This window comes from Drosophila tropicalis, unplaced genomic scaffold (genome assembly GCF_018151085.1).
Source record: "Drosophila tropicalis isolate 14030-0801.00 unplaced genomic scaffold, ASM1815108v1 contig_206, whole genome shotgun sequence".
NCBI classification, from domain to species: domain Eukaryota; kingdom Metazoa; phylum Arthropoda; class Insecta; order Diptera; family Drosophilidae; genus Drosophila; species Drosophila tropicalis.
Window position 1 is genome coordinate 246,862 of NW_027172655.1, and position 20,114 is coordinate 266,975.

Here is a 20,114-nt window from a genome sequence, read left to right on the forward strand (position 1 = left end):
CAGTCTACCTTTTGGGCCAAGTTTCTGTTCAAACTCATCTCTCTCTATCTCTCTGTGTGTGAATATCAAAGCTGTCCCAGAGTCAATTCAGAAACCAAAACTTCATGCATCATTTACATGGTAAACTGGCCGACATTGATAACTCGACTGAATGTCTGACTGACTGACTGACTGAAACGGGGTTTGCGTTCTTAATGGAAATGAATTCTGTTGAAAATTAAAGCAAACTTGTACAAAATTCTTTAGAAGTTTTGACCCTTGAATCCACTCAACGCTTGTCCCTCATTTGGGTTCTGGGGCGGGGATATGTTTGGGATTGGGATTGGCAATGGGCTTTGTCCCATGCCCATCATTGATCATCCAAATATTACGCATCGCACAACATTTACAGTTACAATAGAACGTTGGCAATTTGCCGCCGATGCTTTTGGGTTGTTGCTTTTGTAAAGGGTGTTTTTTTAAGCGTTTGGTTTTTAAAATTGAAATGAAACACACAAAATTTGAATATTACTGTTAAATTTTTATTTGAGATGATAAAACAATCTCTGCCAATTACTTTTTAAAAATGACTTCATGTAAATGTTGGCCGCGACTGCGTTTCAAGTGATCAACACGGAAGGTCCAATTTTGCACCACTTTTTCCAGCATGTCTAAGGGAATTTCGCCAATAACACGACTGATATTGTCTTCCAATGCACCAATTGACACTGGCCGCTACAGCTGCAATATTCTCTTCTGTGCGCACTCTCCGTACACGATTCGATGGTTGAATGTCCAATAAAGTAAAATGTGTGCGAAATCTGTCCACAATTGCCTTTATGGCTTGCTCGGTTGGTCGGTTGTGTCGACCATAATATGGACGTAATTTGCGAAACACATTTTTCAAAGAACACGAATTTTGATAATAAATTTCAATGATTTGTAAACGTTGTTCGGGCGTAAGTCTTTCCATGATGAAATGGCAAACCAAACTAAGCATTTTTCACTTTCACAGCTGTCATGAACATCATGCGGTATGTCAGTGTTGCCAACGTGAAAAACCAAACGCTTAAAAAAACACCCTTTATTATTTACTAAAAACTTAAAGGGCTCAATAAAAGCGCCTTGGGATGCGAATGCTGGCTCACTCGTCACTGTCCTTCTCTTTTTTGATCCTATGCAAACAGCAAACTCTCGGAAACAGCAAAGGAGAAAACTAGTAGTGGGATACACTCTGCCAAACGCAGACGAATGTCTGTCTCCGACTATATGTACATACATACATCTATGTGTATATCTGAATGGGCAAAAGGTCAGCCTTTTTATACCCTTGCAAAAAGGGTATATTAATTTTGGTCAGAAGTGTGCAACGCATAGAACGAAGCATCTCCGACCATGCAAAGTCTATATATTCTTGATCAGCACGACGAGACGAGTTCAAGTAGCCACATGGCTACTGGACATCCGTCCGTCCGTCCGTCCGTCTGGATCAACGCAAACTCCTCCTAGACCGTAAGAGCTACAGAGCTGAAATTTTACACGTAGGCTTGTATATACTGCAGGCGTTGTATATCTCGCCGATTTAGCCGGATCGGACCACTATATCATATAGCTCCCATACAAACCCCAAAGTCACGAACAGTGACTTTTCTCAATAACTTCGTTAATTTCTGTGCTATTATCGTGAAACTTAATATTAGAGAGTTCATTACGCCTGTAAACTACTGTGCCAAATTTGATCAAGATCGGATGACTATATCATAGAGCTCCCATAGGAACGTTCGGTCGCAAACAAGAAGCAGAAGGAAAATGAAAAAGGGGAAAAATATTCATTCGACAATTTGTCGAAAATAAATTTTCAATTGGAATTTAGTTCGAGCTTTTGGCTAGGCTTTATTGAGGTTGCTTTTTGTGGGTTATGGACACTGACCAGTTCGCTTGAACTGCTTCACCGCTTGGTGAACATGCTAATCTACTAGAGCAAATCGTATAGACTGCCCGTAGATGCCGATGCATGCAGATGCACATGGAGAAGGAGTTTGGCAGGTAAATACAATGTAAAACTTCAGGCAAAAGCTATCTGTGTGTGTGTATATGCGAGTTTGTGTGTCTAAGCGAGGTGTAAGCACGTTTTTATGTTGTTAAACAAGAAAGAAAGAAAAGAAAAACGAAAATAAAAACAGAAAATGGAAGAGATGCTATGGCTCTTTATCTCTCTTTTTCAGAAATTTCATTAAAAAAATGGGTTATGAAAGAAAAATTGCAATAGAGAACAAAACGAAAAGAAAGTAAAACAAAGAGAGAAGCGATCAAGTCTCATGGATCATTGAAGGAAATTAAGAGACATATAGGCGAAAACCCTTTCCTTTACCGCAAAAATGGGATTGCTTATGATCGAATGAAAGAAGGAAGAAAATAAGAATTAAAAGTGAGGAAAGAAATTACAAGGGAAAAGAAAGGAGATAGATAAAGGAAGGTAGTACCACGAAATGCACAAAGAAGAAATAAACTTAAGTGATCGAGATAATAAAATTGGTCGAAGAAAAATTCAGATTGAATTCAGACAGAAAATCAAAGAAAGAAGAATAAAGGAAAAAACAACCAAGATGAAAATCAACCAGAGGGCGGGGCTAACTTCGACCGCGTCAAAGTTTGTATACCCTTGCAAGTTTTTTGTTACTCTTTCCTTACCTTTGATCTTCAAAATGAAAAAACGATTTGAAGGGTTTCTTTATAGTCCAATGTTTGCGAAACGGTTTACATATGTACGACAAAACGAAGTTATTTTTTAGAGTCGTTGTTTTTCGCCGATTGTTCCTATGGGAGCTATACTATATCTTATCACCCGCTCTTGATCAAATTTGGCACAGTCGTTTACAAAAGTAAAAAGATTAATAATTTACTTAGCTTCGCCTTTGTTTATATTAACCCTTAGAAGTGAGCATCTTTCGAGTCATCTCGGAGTAAATCAAACTCCTCACGATCGTAGTAAGTCAAGTTAGTCAAGTTAGTTTCAGTTAAATTTTTTTTTTATGATTTTTTTACATTGCTCAAGTGTGATTAATAATTTTGAATTTTAAAATGAAAATTAAACAATTACATACATAATGTACATTACACAATTTCAAAAGAAAAGAAAAATAATGATGGCTTCTGGTAAATTCTTAATGGAACGACGTTTGATCGTCTTCTTCAACTTGATTTTGGCGCAAGTAGCCTCACGAACAATAACTGGAATACGCGAGATCTGATCGCCCTTGGAGTTGCTCGTCTTGGCCTTCGCATCAAAAAATATCAAAATCAGTCTTCATTTTAGCATAGGTCGGCTTGATTGTGGTATCCGACAGAGTCTCCCATTCGTTGTCGTCCAGCTGCTCCTCCGACTGTGGCGAATCGTTGTGGACGCACATGGAAAAATGCTTCTCGTTCAATGAGACTGAAGTCTGGGCCGAAATCGTGCGTTGATTTCCGGTCGATACGGCATCCTGGTTCTGGTCAAGTCCCATTACGGACATACGGTTTATTTGAAACCAAATAAATTTGTCACAGAAAATTTTGCAACTTTGTGTAATCCGCGGGGAATGCGACTCCCAAAGTTGAAGCTGAAGCTGGGCGCCTGGCTCGTTTCGTGGCCACCAAAGGAAACCACAGTGCAGAGAATCTAGAAATCAACGAGTTTATCTCATTAAAAAGTTATTTTCCGGAGCAGCTGCAAACAACAGTTAAGCCTTAGAAATGGATCTATAAATAGATCGTGTCCAAGTTTCCAATTGCTTGAGTTTATCATCGTTGTGTCTTCTTTTCTAGATTGTCACGAGATTCTGCATCGCTCCGCCCGTGATTTAAGCTACAATGATTTCTACTGGCAGTATATGAAGCCCAATTGGCCAGTCATTATCACAGATGTATCAAATGATTGGGAATGCCAGAATTGGACAAGCTCGAACGATGCCAGGAATGACAACAGCACTACCCAGACTGCCGGTATTAATTTTAACTACCTCAAGAAACACATAGACGATCGTTCAGTGCCCATAGCCGATTGCAATATATAAATTCTATAAGGTGCCCAAATATTTTGCCTCCGATTGGCTAAATGAACAGCTGATCAATGAGCAACGAGATGACTATCGATTTGTTTATATGGGACCAAAGGACTCTTGGTTTGTTAGAGACTCAACTAGGAATTCTCCTTGTGTACTAATGAATTCTTCTCTTTCTAGGACCTCGTTCCATAGCGATGTCTTTGGGTCATTCAGTTGGTCCACCAATATAGTGGGACACAAGAAATGGCTAATAATGCCCCCCAGGAGAAGAACTCAAACTGAGTGATTCTTTGGGCAACTTACCATTTAGCATCGAAAAAAAATTCTCAATGCCTTGGAGGTTCGATATTTCACCATCAATCAGACGGCAAATGAAGCTGTCTTTGTGCCTAGTGGCTGGTATCACCAGGTCTGGAACCTCACCGATACCATATCAGTGAATCACAATTGTTTCAATGCCTGCAACATCGAAATGGTTTGGACTAACTTACTCGCCAATACGCAGGCTGTGCGTAAAGAGATTTCCGATTGCCGCCAAATGGACAACTTTGAGGCCCATTGTCATACAATGTTGCGGGCCAGCTTCGGCATAAACTACCTCGATTTTATAGAACTTTTGGAATATATAGCCGCCCGTCGCATGGCAGCGGCCATCAACAGTGAAACGGAGACCACCAGATTTTTACTTTTTAATAGCTACAAAATGAATGATTATCATATTCAATCAGATCTCGAGTGTTTAAAGCAATTGCTCACAACAATGCTGAAGGAAACTAGTGTGGAGCAGCTAACAGAACGTTGTCAGCGCTTACTCCACAAATTGTAGACAAAGTCTTGGCATATTTTTTTACACCAAAGTTGTATTCATATACAAGTAAAAACCAACAAAAATTACTATAATATTTTATGAAAAATTTATGTTTAAAATATACTGTGAGGAACATTATAATTAACTATAATACGCCACACAACAAGCCAGCAACAACACAATCAAGCGGTGCAAAGGATGCACCAGATACAAGATATAGCCGAGACACAAACCAAACGTACGATATACGACCGAATCCGCTGCTGATGGATCGAACCGATTCGATATAAGTGGCATACGATCAAACGTGGCCAGTCGAACCACACGCAACCGTCGGCGATTTCGTACAAGCGGGAAGATGCGTGGGAAGCATAATGCAAGAAACCGATATGCACACACATGCGATGGGCAACCAAGTTCAATATGGCTCGATCCCATGATTTACGATCAAACATGACCGATCGAACCACATGCGACCGCTGGCGTTTTCGTACAAGCGGGAAGATGCGTGGGGGGGGCATGCATGCATTATATGAAACGATAATGGTTTGTGCATTGCATAGGGGAATATGCGAACCGAAGGGGGAGGGATGAACGATGGGGAAGCCCTCTATCTGATAGATACGATATACGTATGAAAGTGCATTGCAGGGGAAATTAAACGAGTGCACACAGCACGCGTGCATCGCGACCCATATCACTGTTAGTCAACTAAGCTACATACGTCTTTTATTTCCTGTAAACACACTTAGCCATGTAAGCAACTTATGTTGCGACCCTAGCAAAATATGTGACCCAAGACACACTAGGTACTTAACTTCCCTTTTCTAGCATAAGCACTTTTTAGCCTAGCCATTCTTTGAATATTGCCGGTAAGCAGAATTCGCCGGAAGAGGCGACCCACTTCTGACACGATCCCAACGCCGCTGCCAACAGCTCGACGCCGCAGCCAGCGCCCTATGGGCATCTCGGGATATATTTAAGGGACCACGCTCGACAGAGCCGGCAGTCTTAGTTTAGACGTGGAACTAATTGACTCAAGTATACAAGTCATGATCAACCAAGGGAGTTTTTAAGGCCTTACGAGTAACCTTAAAGGCTCAGACTAGTGAAACAAAACAAGTGAAAGGATCAAGAAAAGTCAGAATAATTCGAGATGGCCTTACAAGTAACCTCTCAAATTATCCTATAACCAGCAAGTCCTTGGAATGGGACTAAAACACCGTGTTTAGGCAAGAATCGAGGAAGGTCAAACTGCTCCAGGACGATCCCCAGCATATTGGAAGGTACAAGGATATATCCTGTTACCGAAATTCCAGGAAAGAGCTCGGGACTCCTCTAAAAGAAACTTGTCATATCCAACCAAGCCCATAAACAATCGTAAATAAACATACCACCAAGACAAATCATTAAACAAACCTATTCTAATTTCACCGGGGCACAAAATAAATTTTGTTGTGCCGAACCTAGCCCAAGAGATAATTGTAAATATCCCGAAGGACGAAAAAGGATCGTTACAACTGGCGCCCAACGTGCTATACTGGTGAAATTTTAAACAAGACAAAAGTTTGAAAATTGAAAAGAAAACATCGAAATGGGGAAAGGATGGATGTACCACATGAAGAAGGAGGATCTGCTACAAACAGGCCAAAGGATCGGAGTCAACATGAACGGCACGGTAGAGGAGATGAGAAAACAACTCGGCGAATGGATAGGCAACCACGAGTCTGATGCAGAGTGGGGAGAGGAGATACGAAGATTAGAACTCAAGTTCACAAAAATGTCCAAGCAAAAACCAGAAACAAGCGCGGCACAGTTAGGCGAGAATGGTGAGAATAAGGAGGCCGAGGAGTTCAAAAAAATAAATATCGCTACGCTAGCGATTCCTCCATTTGCACCACCAAGATGGGGGAAGCGAAGGAGCATTAGACGGCACCGACACAAAGAGGGACTTAAGGAGACAAACGATAGACCCCAAGAACGCGGCACCACACACAACAAACAGGACCACCGAATACGCCAAGGTGGCAAAACAAGTGAGGGAGTGGACTTTCAGATTCGATGGCAATTCCAGACCGCTAGAATTTATAGAACAAATCGAGTGGTCAGCAGACATGTATGTCATCGAGCTGGACATGATCCCAAGAGCAATGCCAGAACTACTGAAAGACAAAGCACTCAAGTGGTACGTCGCAAACAATAAGCAGTGGCGATCGTGGAAGGAGTTCGTTGAGGGCTTCAAGAAATACTTCCTGCCAAGAGGATTCTTCAACACCAGGTCTGGAATCTCACCGATACCATATCAGTGAATCACAATTGTTTCAATGCCTGCAACATCGAAATGGTTTGGACTAACTTACTCGCCAATACGCAGGCTGTGCGTAAAGAGATTTCCGATTGCCGCCAAATGGACAACTTTGAGGCCCATTGTCATACAATGTTGCGGGCCAGCTTCGGCATAAACTACCTCGATTTTATAGAACTTTTGGAATATATAGCCGCCCGTCGCATGGCAGCGGCCATCAACAGTGAAACGGAGACCACCAGATTTTTACTTTTTAATAGCTACAAAATGAATGATTATCATATTCAATCAGATCTCGAGTGTTTAAAGCAATTGCTCACAACAATGCTGAAGGAAACTAGTGTGGAGCAGCTAACAGAACGTTGTCAGCGCTTACTCCACAAATTGTAGACAAAGTCTTGGCATATTTTTTTTACACCAAAGTTGTATTCATATACAAGTAAAAACCAACAAAAATTACTATAATATTTTATGAAAAATTTATGTTTAAAATATATTGTGAGGAACATTATAATTAACTATAATATCCCACACAACAAGCCAGCAACAACACAATCAAGCGGTGCAAAGGATGCACCAGATACAAGATATAGCCGAGACACAAACCAAACGTACGATATACGACCGAATCCGCTGCTGATGGATCGAACCGATTCGATATAAGTGGCATACGATCAAACGTGGCCAGTCGAACCACACGCAACCGTCGGCGATTTCGTACAAGCGGGAAGATGCGTGGGAAGCATAATGCAAGAAACCGATATGCACACACATGCGATGGGCAACCAAGTCCAATATGGCTCGATCCCATGATTTACGATCAAACATGACCGATCGAACCACATGCGACCGCTGGCGATTTCGTACAAGCGGGAAGATGCGTGGGGGGGCATGCATGCATTATATGAAACGATAATGGTTTGTGCATTGCATAGGGGAATATGCGAACCGAAGGGGGAGGGATGAACGATGGGGAAGCCCTCTATCTGATAGATACGATATACGTATGAAAGTGCATTGCAGGGGAAATTAAACGAGTGCACACAGCACGCGTGCATCGCGACCCATATCACTGTTAGTCAACTAAGCTACATACGTCTTTTATTTCCTGTAAACACACTTAGCCATGTAAGCAACTTATGTTTATGCGACCCTAGCAAAATATGTGACCCAAGACACACTAGGTACTTCACTTCCCTTTTCTAGCATAAGCACTTTTTAGCCTAGCCATTCTTTGAATATTGCCGGTAAGCAGAATTCGCCGGAAGAGGCGACCCACTTCTGACACGATCCCAACGCCGCTGCCAACAGCTCGACGCCGCAGCCAGCGCCCTATGGGCATCTCGGGATATATTTAAGGGACCACGCTCGACAGAGCCGGCAGTCTTAGTTTAGACGTGGAACTAATTGACTCAAGTATACAAGTCATGATCAACCAAGGGAGTTTTTAAGGCCTTACGAGTAACCTTAAAGGCTCAGACTAGTGAAACAAAACAAGTGAAAGGATCAAGAAAAGTCAGAATAATTCGAGATGGCCTTACAAGTAACCTCTCAAATTATCCTATAACCAGCAAGTCCTTGGAATAGGACTAAAACACCGTGTTTAGGCAAGAATCGAGTAAGGTCAAACTGCTCCAGGACGATCCCCAGCATATTGGAAGGTACAAGGATATATCCTGTTACCGAAATTCCAGGAAAGAGCTCGGGACTCCTCTAAAAGAAACTTGTCATATCCAACCAAGCCCATAAACAATCGTAAATAAACATACCACCAAGACAAATCATTAAACAAACCTATTCTAATTTCACCGGGGCACAAAATAAATTTTGTTGTGCCGAACCTAGCCCAAGAGATAATTGTAAATATCCCGAAGGACGAAAAAGGATCGTTACAACTGGCGCCCAACGTGCTATACTGGTGAAATTTTAAACAAGACAAAAGTTTGAAAATTGAAAAGAAAACATCGAAATGGGGAAAGGATGGATGTACCACATGAAGAAGGAGGATCTGCTACAAACAGGCCAAAGGATCGGAGTCAACATGAACGGCACGGTAGAGGAGATGAGAAAACAACTCGGCGAATGGATAGGCAACCACGAGTCTGATCCAGAGTGGGGAGAGGAGATAAGAAGATTAGAACTCAAGTTCACAAAAATGTCCAAGCAAAAACCAGAAACAAGCGCAGCACAGTCAGGCGAGAATGGTGAGAACAAGGAGGCCGAGGAGTTCAAAAAAATAAATATCGCTACGCTAGCGATTCCTCCATTTGCACCACCAAGATGGGGAAGCGAAGGAGCATTAGACGGCACCGACACAAAGAGGGACTTAAGGAGACAAACGATAGACCCCAAGAACGCGGCACCACACACAACAAACAGGACCACCGAATACGCCAAGGTGGCAAAACAAGTGAGGGAGTGGACTTTCAGATTCGATGGCAATTCCAGACCGCTAGAATTTATAGAACAGAATCGAGTGGTCAGCAGACATGTATGGCATCGAGCTGGACATGATCCCAAGAGCAATGCCAGAACTACTGAAAGACAAAGCACTCAAATGGTACCTCGTAAACAATAAGCAGTGGCGATCGTGGAAGGAATTCGTTGAGGGCTTCAAGAAATACTTCCTGCCAAGAGGATTCTTCAACAAATTGGCTGATCAAGTAAAAAATCGCAAACAAAACAGAAACGAGTATTTCAAGGACTATATGGTCGACATGCAAACAATGATGAGACCCCTTAAAATACCAGAGTACGAGCAATTGGAGGTTATATTAGAAAATTGCACTCCAGATTTGAGGATATTCGTTCGGCCGCACAGAGTCAGAAACCTAGATGAGCTGATGCAGTTGGCGGAAGAACATGAGATGCTTGAACAAGAACGATCAGATTTCCATCGCCCAAACAATGCTCAAAGAACACACAACAACCAATCAAGCCATAGAGGAGGAAATAATTACGGGCCACCAGTCACACAGTGCCGAAGATGCCAAAACAACAGCATGGAGAACAATTCAAGACCAACCCAAGAGAATAAAAACATCCAAGAGGGAAGAGTCTTGAACCCAAACCAGGCATGCCGCAGATGCGGGGGAGCCGGACACTGGGCAAGGGAGTGCAACAATCAGAGACTCAATTTCTGTTGGCAGTGTGGAAGGATTGGGAAAAGAACAAAAGAGTGTTGTTGGAGTTCGGGAAACGAAAGGCGGTTCAGCCTATCAGGGGCGAGCAGGGACCCAGTCAACAAGCTCCTCACCACTGATAGGCCAACTAATAGAGGAAGAGGATCAATTGTCAGCAATTATCGAAGTAGCAGGAGTCCACATAAAAGCGACAATTGACTCCGGAGCCACGAGCAGTTTTATCAGCAAACAAATGTTGGAAACGGTGGAAAAGAAAGGAGACCGAGCGACCACGAACAAGCAAGTATACATGGCGGACGGGAAGGTGAGAGACATCAACGAGCAATGGACAGGATACGTTCGATTCGGAAACAAAGAAATGAACATAACATTTCTCATCATGCCAGACGGAATAGATGCTATAATCTTAGGATGGAATTTCCTAAGGCTGATGAATACCGAAATAGCATGCGGAGGCCACAGGATAAAAATTCCAACGGTGAAGAGGATGCAGGACAGGATAACCGAACGCATATCGATCGTGGTGACACAGAAGGAAGAGCAAACAGAAATACAAAGGTTTCTAGAACACGAACTGATGGAATTGGGGAAAATCAAGGGATCATCAAAAGTAGGGATACACAGGATCACAATGAAGGATGATATACCAATAAAACAAAGGTATTACCCAAAAAATCCAAAAATACAGGGAGAAATCAACACAAAGGTCGATGAACTGTTGACAAAGGGATACATCGAACCATCACAAAGCCCATATAGCTCACCCATAGTGATGGTGAGAAAGAAGCAGACGGGCAAATGGAGATTATGCGTAGATTTTAGACAGATTAACGCAAAATCTATAAAAGATGCATACCCAATGCCCCGCATCGATTACATCTTAAACCAACTACGTGAAGCGAAATTTATAAGCAGCCTAGACCTGAAGGACGGCTATTGGCAAATTCCGTTGGAAGAAAACAGCAGACCAATGACAGCATTCACAGTCCCAGGGAAAGGTTTATTCCAATGGAAAGTGATGCCATTCGGGTTACACTCCGCATCAGCAACGTTCCAACGGGCACTGGACCAAGTCATTGGCCCAGAAATGATACCAAACGCGTTCGCCTACCAAGATGACATAGTGGTAGTAAGCAAAACAATCAAAGAACACATGGACCACCTGCAAGAAGTGTTCAGGAGATTGAAAGAAGCAAACTTAAGAATAAATGCTGAAAAGTGCCAATTCTTTAGAAAAGAGCTAAAGTTTCTAGGCCACTTGGTAACAGAAAACGGTATTGCAACGGACCCAGACAAGGTGGCAGCAATAGCTCAATTGAAGCCGCCCACGTGCACAAAAGAATTACGGCAATATCTAGGAGTGGCTTCGTGGTACAGACGATTCGTACCAAATTTTGCTATGATAACACACCCGTTAAACGCACTGCTCAAGAAAAAAACCAAATGGCATTGGAGCGAAGAGCATCAGGCAGCATTCGAATCGGTAAAAGAAAAACTCACGAGTAACTCAGTATTGGCATGCCCAGACTTCACAAAAATGTTCGTACTCCAGACAGATGCAAGCAACATAGGATTAGGGGCCATACTAGTACAAAACACCGAGGAGGGGGAAAGAGTGATTTCATATCTTTCGAGAGAGTTGAATCAAGCGGAGAAGAACTATTCGGCAACAGAAAAGGAATGCCTAGCAATAGTGTGGGCAGTACGCAAGCTGAGACCATATCTCGAGGGATACCGATTTAAGGTGGTGACAGACCACATGGCGTTGAAGTGGTTGAATAGTATAGAGAGCCCCACGGGCCGCATAGCTCGATGGGCACTGGAATTACAACAATACGATTTCGAAATAGCATATCGAAAGGGCAAATTAAACATTGTCGCCGATGCACTATCAAGACAACCGATGGAAGGGTGCAAAAGAATAGTAGACAATGGCGCCCGATTACGACAAGCAAACAAAGAATGTGAGTGGATTCAAGATATAATACAGAAAATACAACAACAACCACAGAAATATCCAGATTACATAGTAGAAAACAGCCAGGTGTACAGGAATATTCCGCATAGAGCAGGCCAAGAAGAAGTAATATCATGGAAATTGTGTGTGCCCAAGACGCTACGGAACCAAGTGATGGAAGAAAACCACACTTCCATAACGGCAGGGCATACAGGAAACAGGCGAACGATTGCTAGAACTGCGTCAAGATATTATTGGCCAGGAATGCAACGAGATATCAAGAAATTCGTGGGAAAGTGTACAACGTGTCAACAATACAAACCCAACCAACAGCAAGCAGCAGGGAAAATGCTGACGCAAATACCGGATGAACCATGGGCCACCGTCTGCGCTGATTTCGTCGGACCCTTACCACGGTCGAAACATGGAAACTCAATGTTACTAGTAATCATTGACCGATTTTCAAAATGGACAGAACTGATACCCATGCGAAAGGCAACTGCGGAGAATCTAATCAAGGCCTTTAGGGAAAGGATTCTGTCGAGATTTGGAGTTCCTAAAGTGGTAATAACGGACAATGGGGTCCAATTTACTAGCAGAACATTTAAGAAAATGCTAGAGGAATGGGGATGCCACCACCAATTAACAGCACCATACACACCACAAGAAAACCCAACCGAAAGGGCAAACAGAACAGTGAAAACAATGATTGCTCAGTTTACCGGTGAAAATCAACGGAATTGGGATGAGAGCTGGCCGGAAATAACACTGGCTGTAAATACTAGTCAATCAGAGTCAACTGGATTTACGCCAGCATATGTGATACAAGGACGTGAACCTAGAATGCCAGGCGCGATATACGATAGTGTCACGACAGGCACAGGAAAGCAAAGCGTACCACCAGAGGCGAAGGCAAAACAAGTACAAGAGCTGTTCGAGCTAATAAGACGTAATCTGGAGACGGCGGCACAAGATCAGGCACGTCACTATAACCTAAGGAGGAGAGAGTGGAGACCAACAATTGGAACCACAGTATGGGCAAAAGAACACCATCTCTCGAATGCGGCCGAAGGATTCGCAGCAAAGTTGGCACCAAGATTTGGAGGCCCCTATGAAGTGACAGGGTTTTTGTCTCCAGTTATATGTAAATTACGGCACAAAGAAACAGGAAAAACCAGGCAAGCACATATCAGCCAGATGAAACAACAAATATATGAACAAACAGATGGCAAGAAACTAGATGAACAATGAGAAGGACGACTCTGATGACATGGCAGCGAGAAAGAAATACACATACAGAAAACAAACACAAGGTACAAGGGACAGGGGAGGGCAAATCACTCCCGAAGAAGGGGGGAGTGTGAGGAACATTATAATTAACTATAATATCCCACACAACAAGCCAGCAACAACACAATCAAGCGGTGCAAAGGATGCACCAGATACAAGATATAGCCGAGACACAAACCAAACGTACGATATACGACCGAATCCGCTGCTGATGGATCGAACCGATTCGATATAAGTGGCATACGATCAAACGTGGCCAGTCGAACCACACGCAACCGTCGGCGATTTCGTACAAGCGGGAAGATGCGTGGGAAGCATAATGCAAGAAACCGATATGCACACACATGCGATGGGCAACCAAGTCCAATATGGCTCGATCCCATGATTTACGATCAAACATGACCGATCGAACCACATGCGACCGCTGGCGATTTCGTACAAGCGGGAAGATGCGTGGGGGGGGCATGCATGCATTATATGAAACGATAATGGTTTGTGCATTGCATAGGGGAATATGCGAACCGAAGGGGGAGGGATGAACGATGGGGAAGCCCTCTATCTGATAGATACGATATACGTATGAAAGTGCATTGCAGGGGAAATTAAACGAGTGCACACAGCACGCGTGCATCGCGACCCATATCACTGTTAGTCAACTAAGCTACATACGTCTTTTATTTCCTGTAAACACACTTAGCCATGTAAGCAACTTATGTTTATGCGACCCTAGCAAAATATGTGACCCAAGACACACTAGGTACTTCACTTCCCTTTTCTAGCATAAGCACTTTTTAGCCTAGCCATTCTTTGAATATTGCCGGTAAGCAGAATTCGCCGGAAGAGGCGACCCACTTCTGACACGATCCCAACGCCGCTGCCAACAGCTCGACGCCGCAGCCAGCGCCCTATGGGCATCTCGGGATATATTTAAGGGACCACGCTCGACAGAGCCGGCAGTCTTAGTTTAGACGTGGAACTAATTGACTCAAGTATACAAGTCATGATCAACCAAGGGAGTTTTTAAGGCCTTACGAGTAACCTTAAAGGCTCAGACTAGTGAAACAAAACAAGTGAAAGGATCAAGAAAAGTCAGAATAATTCGAGACGGCCTTACAAGTAACCTCTCAAATTATCCTATAACCAGCAAGTCCTTGGAATAGGACTAAAACACCGTGTTTAGGCAAGAATCGAGTAAGGTCAAACTGCTCCAGGACGATCCCCAGCATATTGGAAGGTACAAGGATATATCCTGTTACCGAAATTCCAGGAAAGAGCTCGGGACTCCTCTAAAAGAAACTTGTCATATCCAACCAAGCCCATAAACAATCGTAAATAAACATACCACCAAGACAAATCATTAAACAAACCTATTCTAATTTCACCGGGGCACAAAATAAATTTTGTTGTGCCGAACCTAGCCCAAGAGATAATTGTAAATATCCCGAAGGACGAAAAAGGATCGTTACAACTGGCGCCCAACGTGCTATACTGGTGAAATTTTAAACAAGACAAAAGTTTGAAAATTGAAAAGAAAACATCGAAATGGGGAAAGGATGGATGTACCACATGAAGAAGGAGGATCTGCTACAAACAGGCCAAAGGATCGGAGTCAACATGAACGGCACGGTAGAGGAGATGAGAAAACAACTCGGCGAATGGATAGGCAACCACGAGTCTGATGCAGAGTGGGGAGAGGAGATACGAAGATTAGAACTCAAGTTCACAAAAATGTCCAAGCAAAAACCAGAAACAAGCGCGGCACAGTTAGGCGAGAATGGTGAGAATAAGGAGGCCGAGGAGTTCAAAAAAATAAATATCGCTACGCTAGCGATTCCTCCATTTGCACCACCAAGATGGGGAAGCGAAGGAGCATTAGACGGCACCGACACAAAGAGGGACTTAAGGAGACAAACGATAGACCCCAAGAACGCGGCACCACACACAACAAACAGGACCACCGAATACGCCAAGGTGGCAAAACAAGTGAGGGAGTGGACTTTCAGATTCGATGGCAATTCCAGACCGCTAGAATTTATAGAACAAATCGAGTGGTCAGCAGACATGTATGTCATCGAGCTGGACATGATCCCAAGAGCAATGCCAGAACTACTGAAAGACAAAGCACTCAAGTGGTACGTCGTAAACAATAAGCAGTGGCGATCGTGGAAGGAGTTCGTTGAGGGCTTCAAGAAATACTTCCTGCCAAGAGGATTCTTCAACAAATTGGCGGACCAAGTGAAAAATCGCAAACAAAACAGAAACGAGTATTTCAAGGACTATATGGTCGACATGCAAACAATGATGAGACCCCTTAAAATACCAGAGTACGAGCAATTGGAGGTTATATTGGAAAATTGCACTCCAAATTTGAGGATATTCGTTCGGCCGCACAGAGTCAGAAACCTAGATGAGCTGATGCAGTTGGCGGAAGAACATGAGATGCTTGAACAAGAACGATCAGATTTCCATCGCCCAAACAATGCTCAAAGAACACACAACAACCAATCAAGCCATAGAGGAGGAAATAATTACGGGCCACCAGTCACACAGTGCCGAAGATGCCAAAACAACAGCATGGAGAACAGTTCAAGAACAACCCAAGAAAATAAAAACATCCAAGAGGGAAGAGTCTTGAACCCAAAGCAGGCATGCCGCAGATGCGGGGGAGCCGGACACTGGGCAAGGGAGTGCAACAATCAGAGACTCAATTTCTGTTGGCAGTGTGGAAGGATTGGGAAAAGAACAAAAAGAGTGTTGTTGGAGTTCGGGAAACGAAAGGCGGTTCCAGCCTATCAGGGGCGAGCAGGGACCCAGTCAACAAGCTCCTCACCACTGATAGGCCAACTAATAGAGGAAGAGGATCAATTGTCGGCAATCATCGAAGTAGCAGGAGTCCAGATGAAAGCGACAATTGACTCCGGAGCCACGAGCAGTTTTATCAGCAAACAAATGTTGGAAACGGTGGAAAAGAAAGGAGACCGAGAGACCACGAACAAGCAAGTATACATGGCGGACGGGAAGGTGAGAGACATCAACGAGCAATGGACAGGATACGTTCGATTCGGAAACAAAGAAATGAACATAACATTTCTCATCATGCCAGACGGAATAGATGCTATAATCTTAGGTTGGAATTTCCTAAGGCTGATGAATACCGAAATAGCATGCAGAGGCCACAGGATAAAAATTCCAACGGTGAAGAGGATGCAGGACAGGATAACCGAACGCATATCGATCGTGGTGACACAGAAGGAAGAGCAAACAGAAATACAAAGGTTTCTAGAACACGAACTGATGGAATTGGGGAAAATCAAGGGATCATCAAAAGTAGGGATACACAGGATCACAATGAAGGATGATATACCAATAAAACAAAGGTATTACCCAAAAAAATCCATAAATACAGGGAGAAATCAACACAAAGGTCGATGAACTGTTGACAAAGGGATACATCGAACCAGAGCCCATATAGCTCACCAATAGTGATGGTGAGAAAGAAGCAGACGGGCAAATGGAGATTATGCGTAGATTTTAGACAGATTAACGCAAAATCTATAAAAGATGCATACCCAATGCCCCGCATTGATTACATCTTAAACCAACTACGTGAAGCGAAATTTATAAGCAGCCTAGACCTGAAGGACGTCTATTGGCAAATTCCGTTGGAAGAAAACAGCAGACCAATGACAGCGTTCACAGTCCCAGGGAAAGGTTTATTCCAATGGAAAGTGATGCCATTCGGGTTACACTCCGCATCAGCAACGTTCCAACGGGCACTGGACCAAGTCATTGGCCCAGAAATGATACCAAACGCGTTCGCCTACCAAGATGACATAGTGGTAGTAAGCAAAACAATCAAAGAACACATGGACCACCTGCAAGAAGTGTTCAGGAGATTGAAAGAAGCAAACTTAAGAATAAATGCTGAAAAGTGCCAATTCTTTAGAAAAGAGCTAAAGTTTCTAGGCCACTTGGTAACAGAAAACGGTATTGCAACGGACCCAGACAAGGTGGCAGCAATAGCTCAATTGAAGCCGCCCACGTGCACAAAAGAATTACGGCAATATCTAGGAGTGGCTTCGTGGTACAGACGATTCGTACCAAATTTTGCTATGATAACACACCCGTTAAACGCACTGCTCAAGAAAAAAACCAAATGGCAGTGGAGCGAAGAGCATCAGGCAGCATTCGAATCGGTAAAAGAAAAACTCACGAGTAACTCAGTATTGGCATGCCCAGACTTCACAAAAATGTTCGTACTCCAGACAGATGCAAGCAACATAGGATTAGGGGGCCATACTAGTACAAAACACCGAGGAGGGGGAAAGAGTGATTTCATATCTTTCGAGAGAGTTGAATCAAGCAGAGAAGAACTATTCGGCAACAGAAAAGGAATGCCTAGCAATAGTGTGGGCAGTACGCAAGCTGAGACCATATCTCGAGGGATACCGATTTAAAGTGGTGACAGACCACATGGCGTTGAAGTGGTTGAATAGTATAGAGAGCCCCACGGGCCGCATAGCTCGATGGGCACTGGAATTACAACAATACGATTTCGAAATAGCATATCGAAAGGGCAAATTAAACATTGTCGCCGATGCACTATCAAGACAACCGATGGAAGGGTGCAAAAGAATAGTAGACAATGGCGCCCGATTACGACAAGCAAACAAAGAATGTGAGTGGATTCAAGATATAATACAGAAAATACAACAACAACCACAGAAATATCCAGATTACATAGTAGAAAACAGCCAGGTGTACAGGAATATTCCGCATAGAGCAGGCCAAGAAGAAGTAATATCATGGAAATTGTGTGTGCCCAAGACGCTACGGAACCAAGTGATGGAAGAAAACCACACTTCCATAACGGCAGGGCATACAGGAAACAGGCGAACGATTGCTAGAACTGCGTCAAGATATTATTGGCCAGGAATGCAACGAGATATCAAGAAATTCGTGGGAAAGTGTACAACGTGTCAACAATACAAACCCAACCAACAGCAAGCAGCAGGGAAAATGCTGACGCAAATACCGGATGAACCATGGGCCACCGTCTGCGCTGATTTCGTCGGACCCTTACCACGGTCGAAACATGGAAACTCAATGTTACTAGTAATCATTGACCGATTTTCAAAATGGACAGAACTGATACCCATGCGAAAGGCAACTGCGGAGAATCTAATCAAGGCCTTTAGGGAAAGGATTCTGTCGAGATTTGGAGTTCCTAAAGTGGTAATAACGGACAATGGGGTCCAATTTACTAGCAGAATATTTAAGAAAATGCTAGAGGAATGGGGATGCCACCACCAATTAACAGCACCATACACACCACAAGAAAACCCAACCGAAAGGGCAAACAGAACAGTGAAAACAATGATTGCTCAGTTTACCGGTGAAAATCAACGGAATTGGGATGAGAGCTGGCCGGAAATAACACTGGCTGTAAATACTAGTCAATCAGAGTCAACTGGATTTACGCCAGCATATGTGATACAAGGACGTGAACCTAGAATGCCAGGTGCGATATAAGATAGTGTCACGACAGGCACAGGAAAGCAAAGCGTACCACCAGAGGCGAAGGCAAAACAAGTACAAGAGCTGTTCGAGCTAATAAGACGTAATCTGGAGACGGCGGCACAAGATCAGGCACGTCACTATAACCTAAGGAGGAGAGAGTGGAGACCAACAATTGGAACCACAGTATGGGCAAAAGAACACCATCTCTCGAATGCGGCCGAAGGATTCGCAGCAAAGTTGGCACCAAGATTTGGATGCCCCTATGAAGTGACAGGGTTTTTGTCTCCAGTTATATGTAAATTACGACACAAAGAAACAGGAAAAACCAGGCAAGCACATATCAGCCAGATGAAACAACAAATATATGAACAAACAGATGGCAAGAAACTAGATGAACAATGAGAAGGACGACTCTGATGACATGGCAGCGAGAAAGAAATACACATACAGAAAACAAACACAAGGGACAGGGGGGGGCAAATCACTCCCGAAGAAGGGGGGAGTGTGAAGAACATTATAATTAACTATAATATCCCACACAACAAGCCAGCAACAACACAATCAAGCGGTGCAAAGGATGCACCAGATACAAGATATAGCCGAGACACAAACCAAACGTACGATATACGACCGAATCCGCTGCTGATGGATCGAACCGATTCGATATAAGTGGCATACGATCAAACGTGGCCAGTCGAACCACACGCAACCGTCGGCGATTTCGGGATATATTTAAGGGACCACGCTCGACAGAGCCGGCAGTCTTAGTTTAGACGTGGAACTAATTGACTCAAGTATACAAGTCATGATTAACCAAGGGAGTTTTTAAGGCCTTACGAGTAACCTTAAAGGCTCAGACTAGTGAAACAAAACAAGTGAAAGGATCAAGAAAAGTCAGAATAATTCGAGATGGCCTTACAAGTAACCTCTCAAATTATCCTATAACCAGCAAGTCCTTGGAATGGGACTAAAACACCGTGTTTAGGCAAGAATCGAGGAAGGTCAAACTGCTCCAGGACGATCCCCAGCATATTGGAAGGTACAAGGATATATCCTGTTACCGAAA

At 43.3% G+C, this 20,114-nt stretch overlaps 1 pseudogene; it reads left to right on the top strand.

Moving 5' to 3' along the window:
• The first annotated feature begins 646 nt into the window (after positions 1-646).
• LOC137572119 (2-oxoglutarate and iron-dependent oxygenase JMJD4 homolog) lies at positions 647-4,939 on the top strand (annotated as a pseudogene).
• The last annotated feature ends 15,175 nt before the right edge of the window (positions 4,940-20,114 follow it).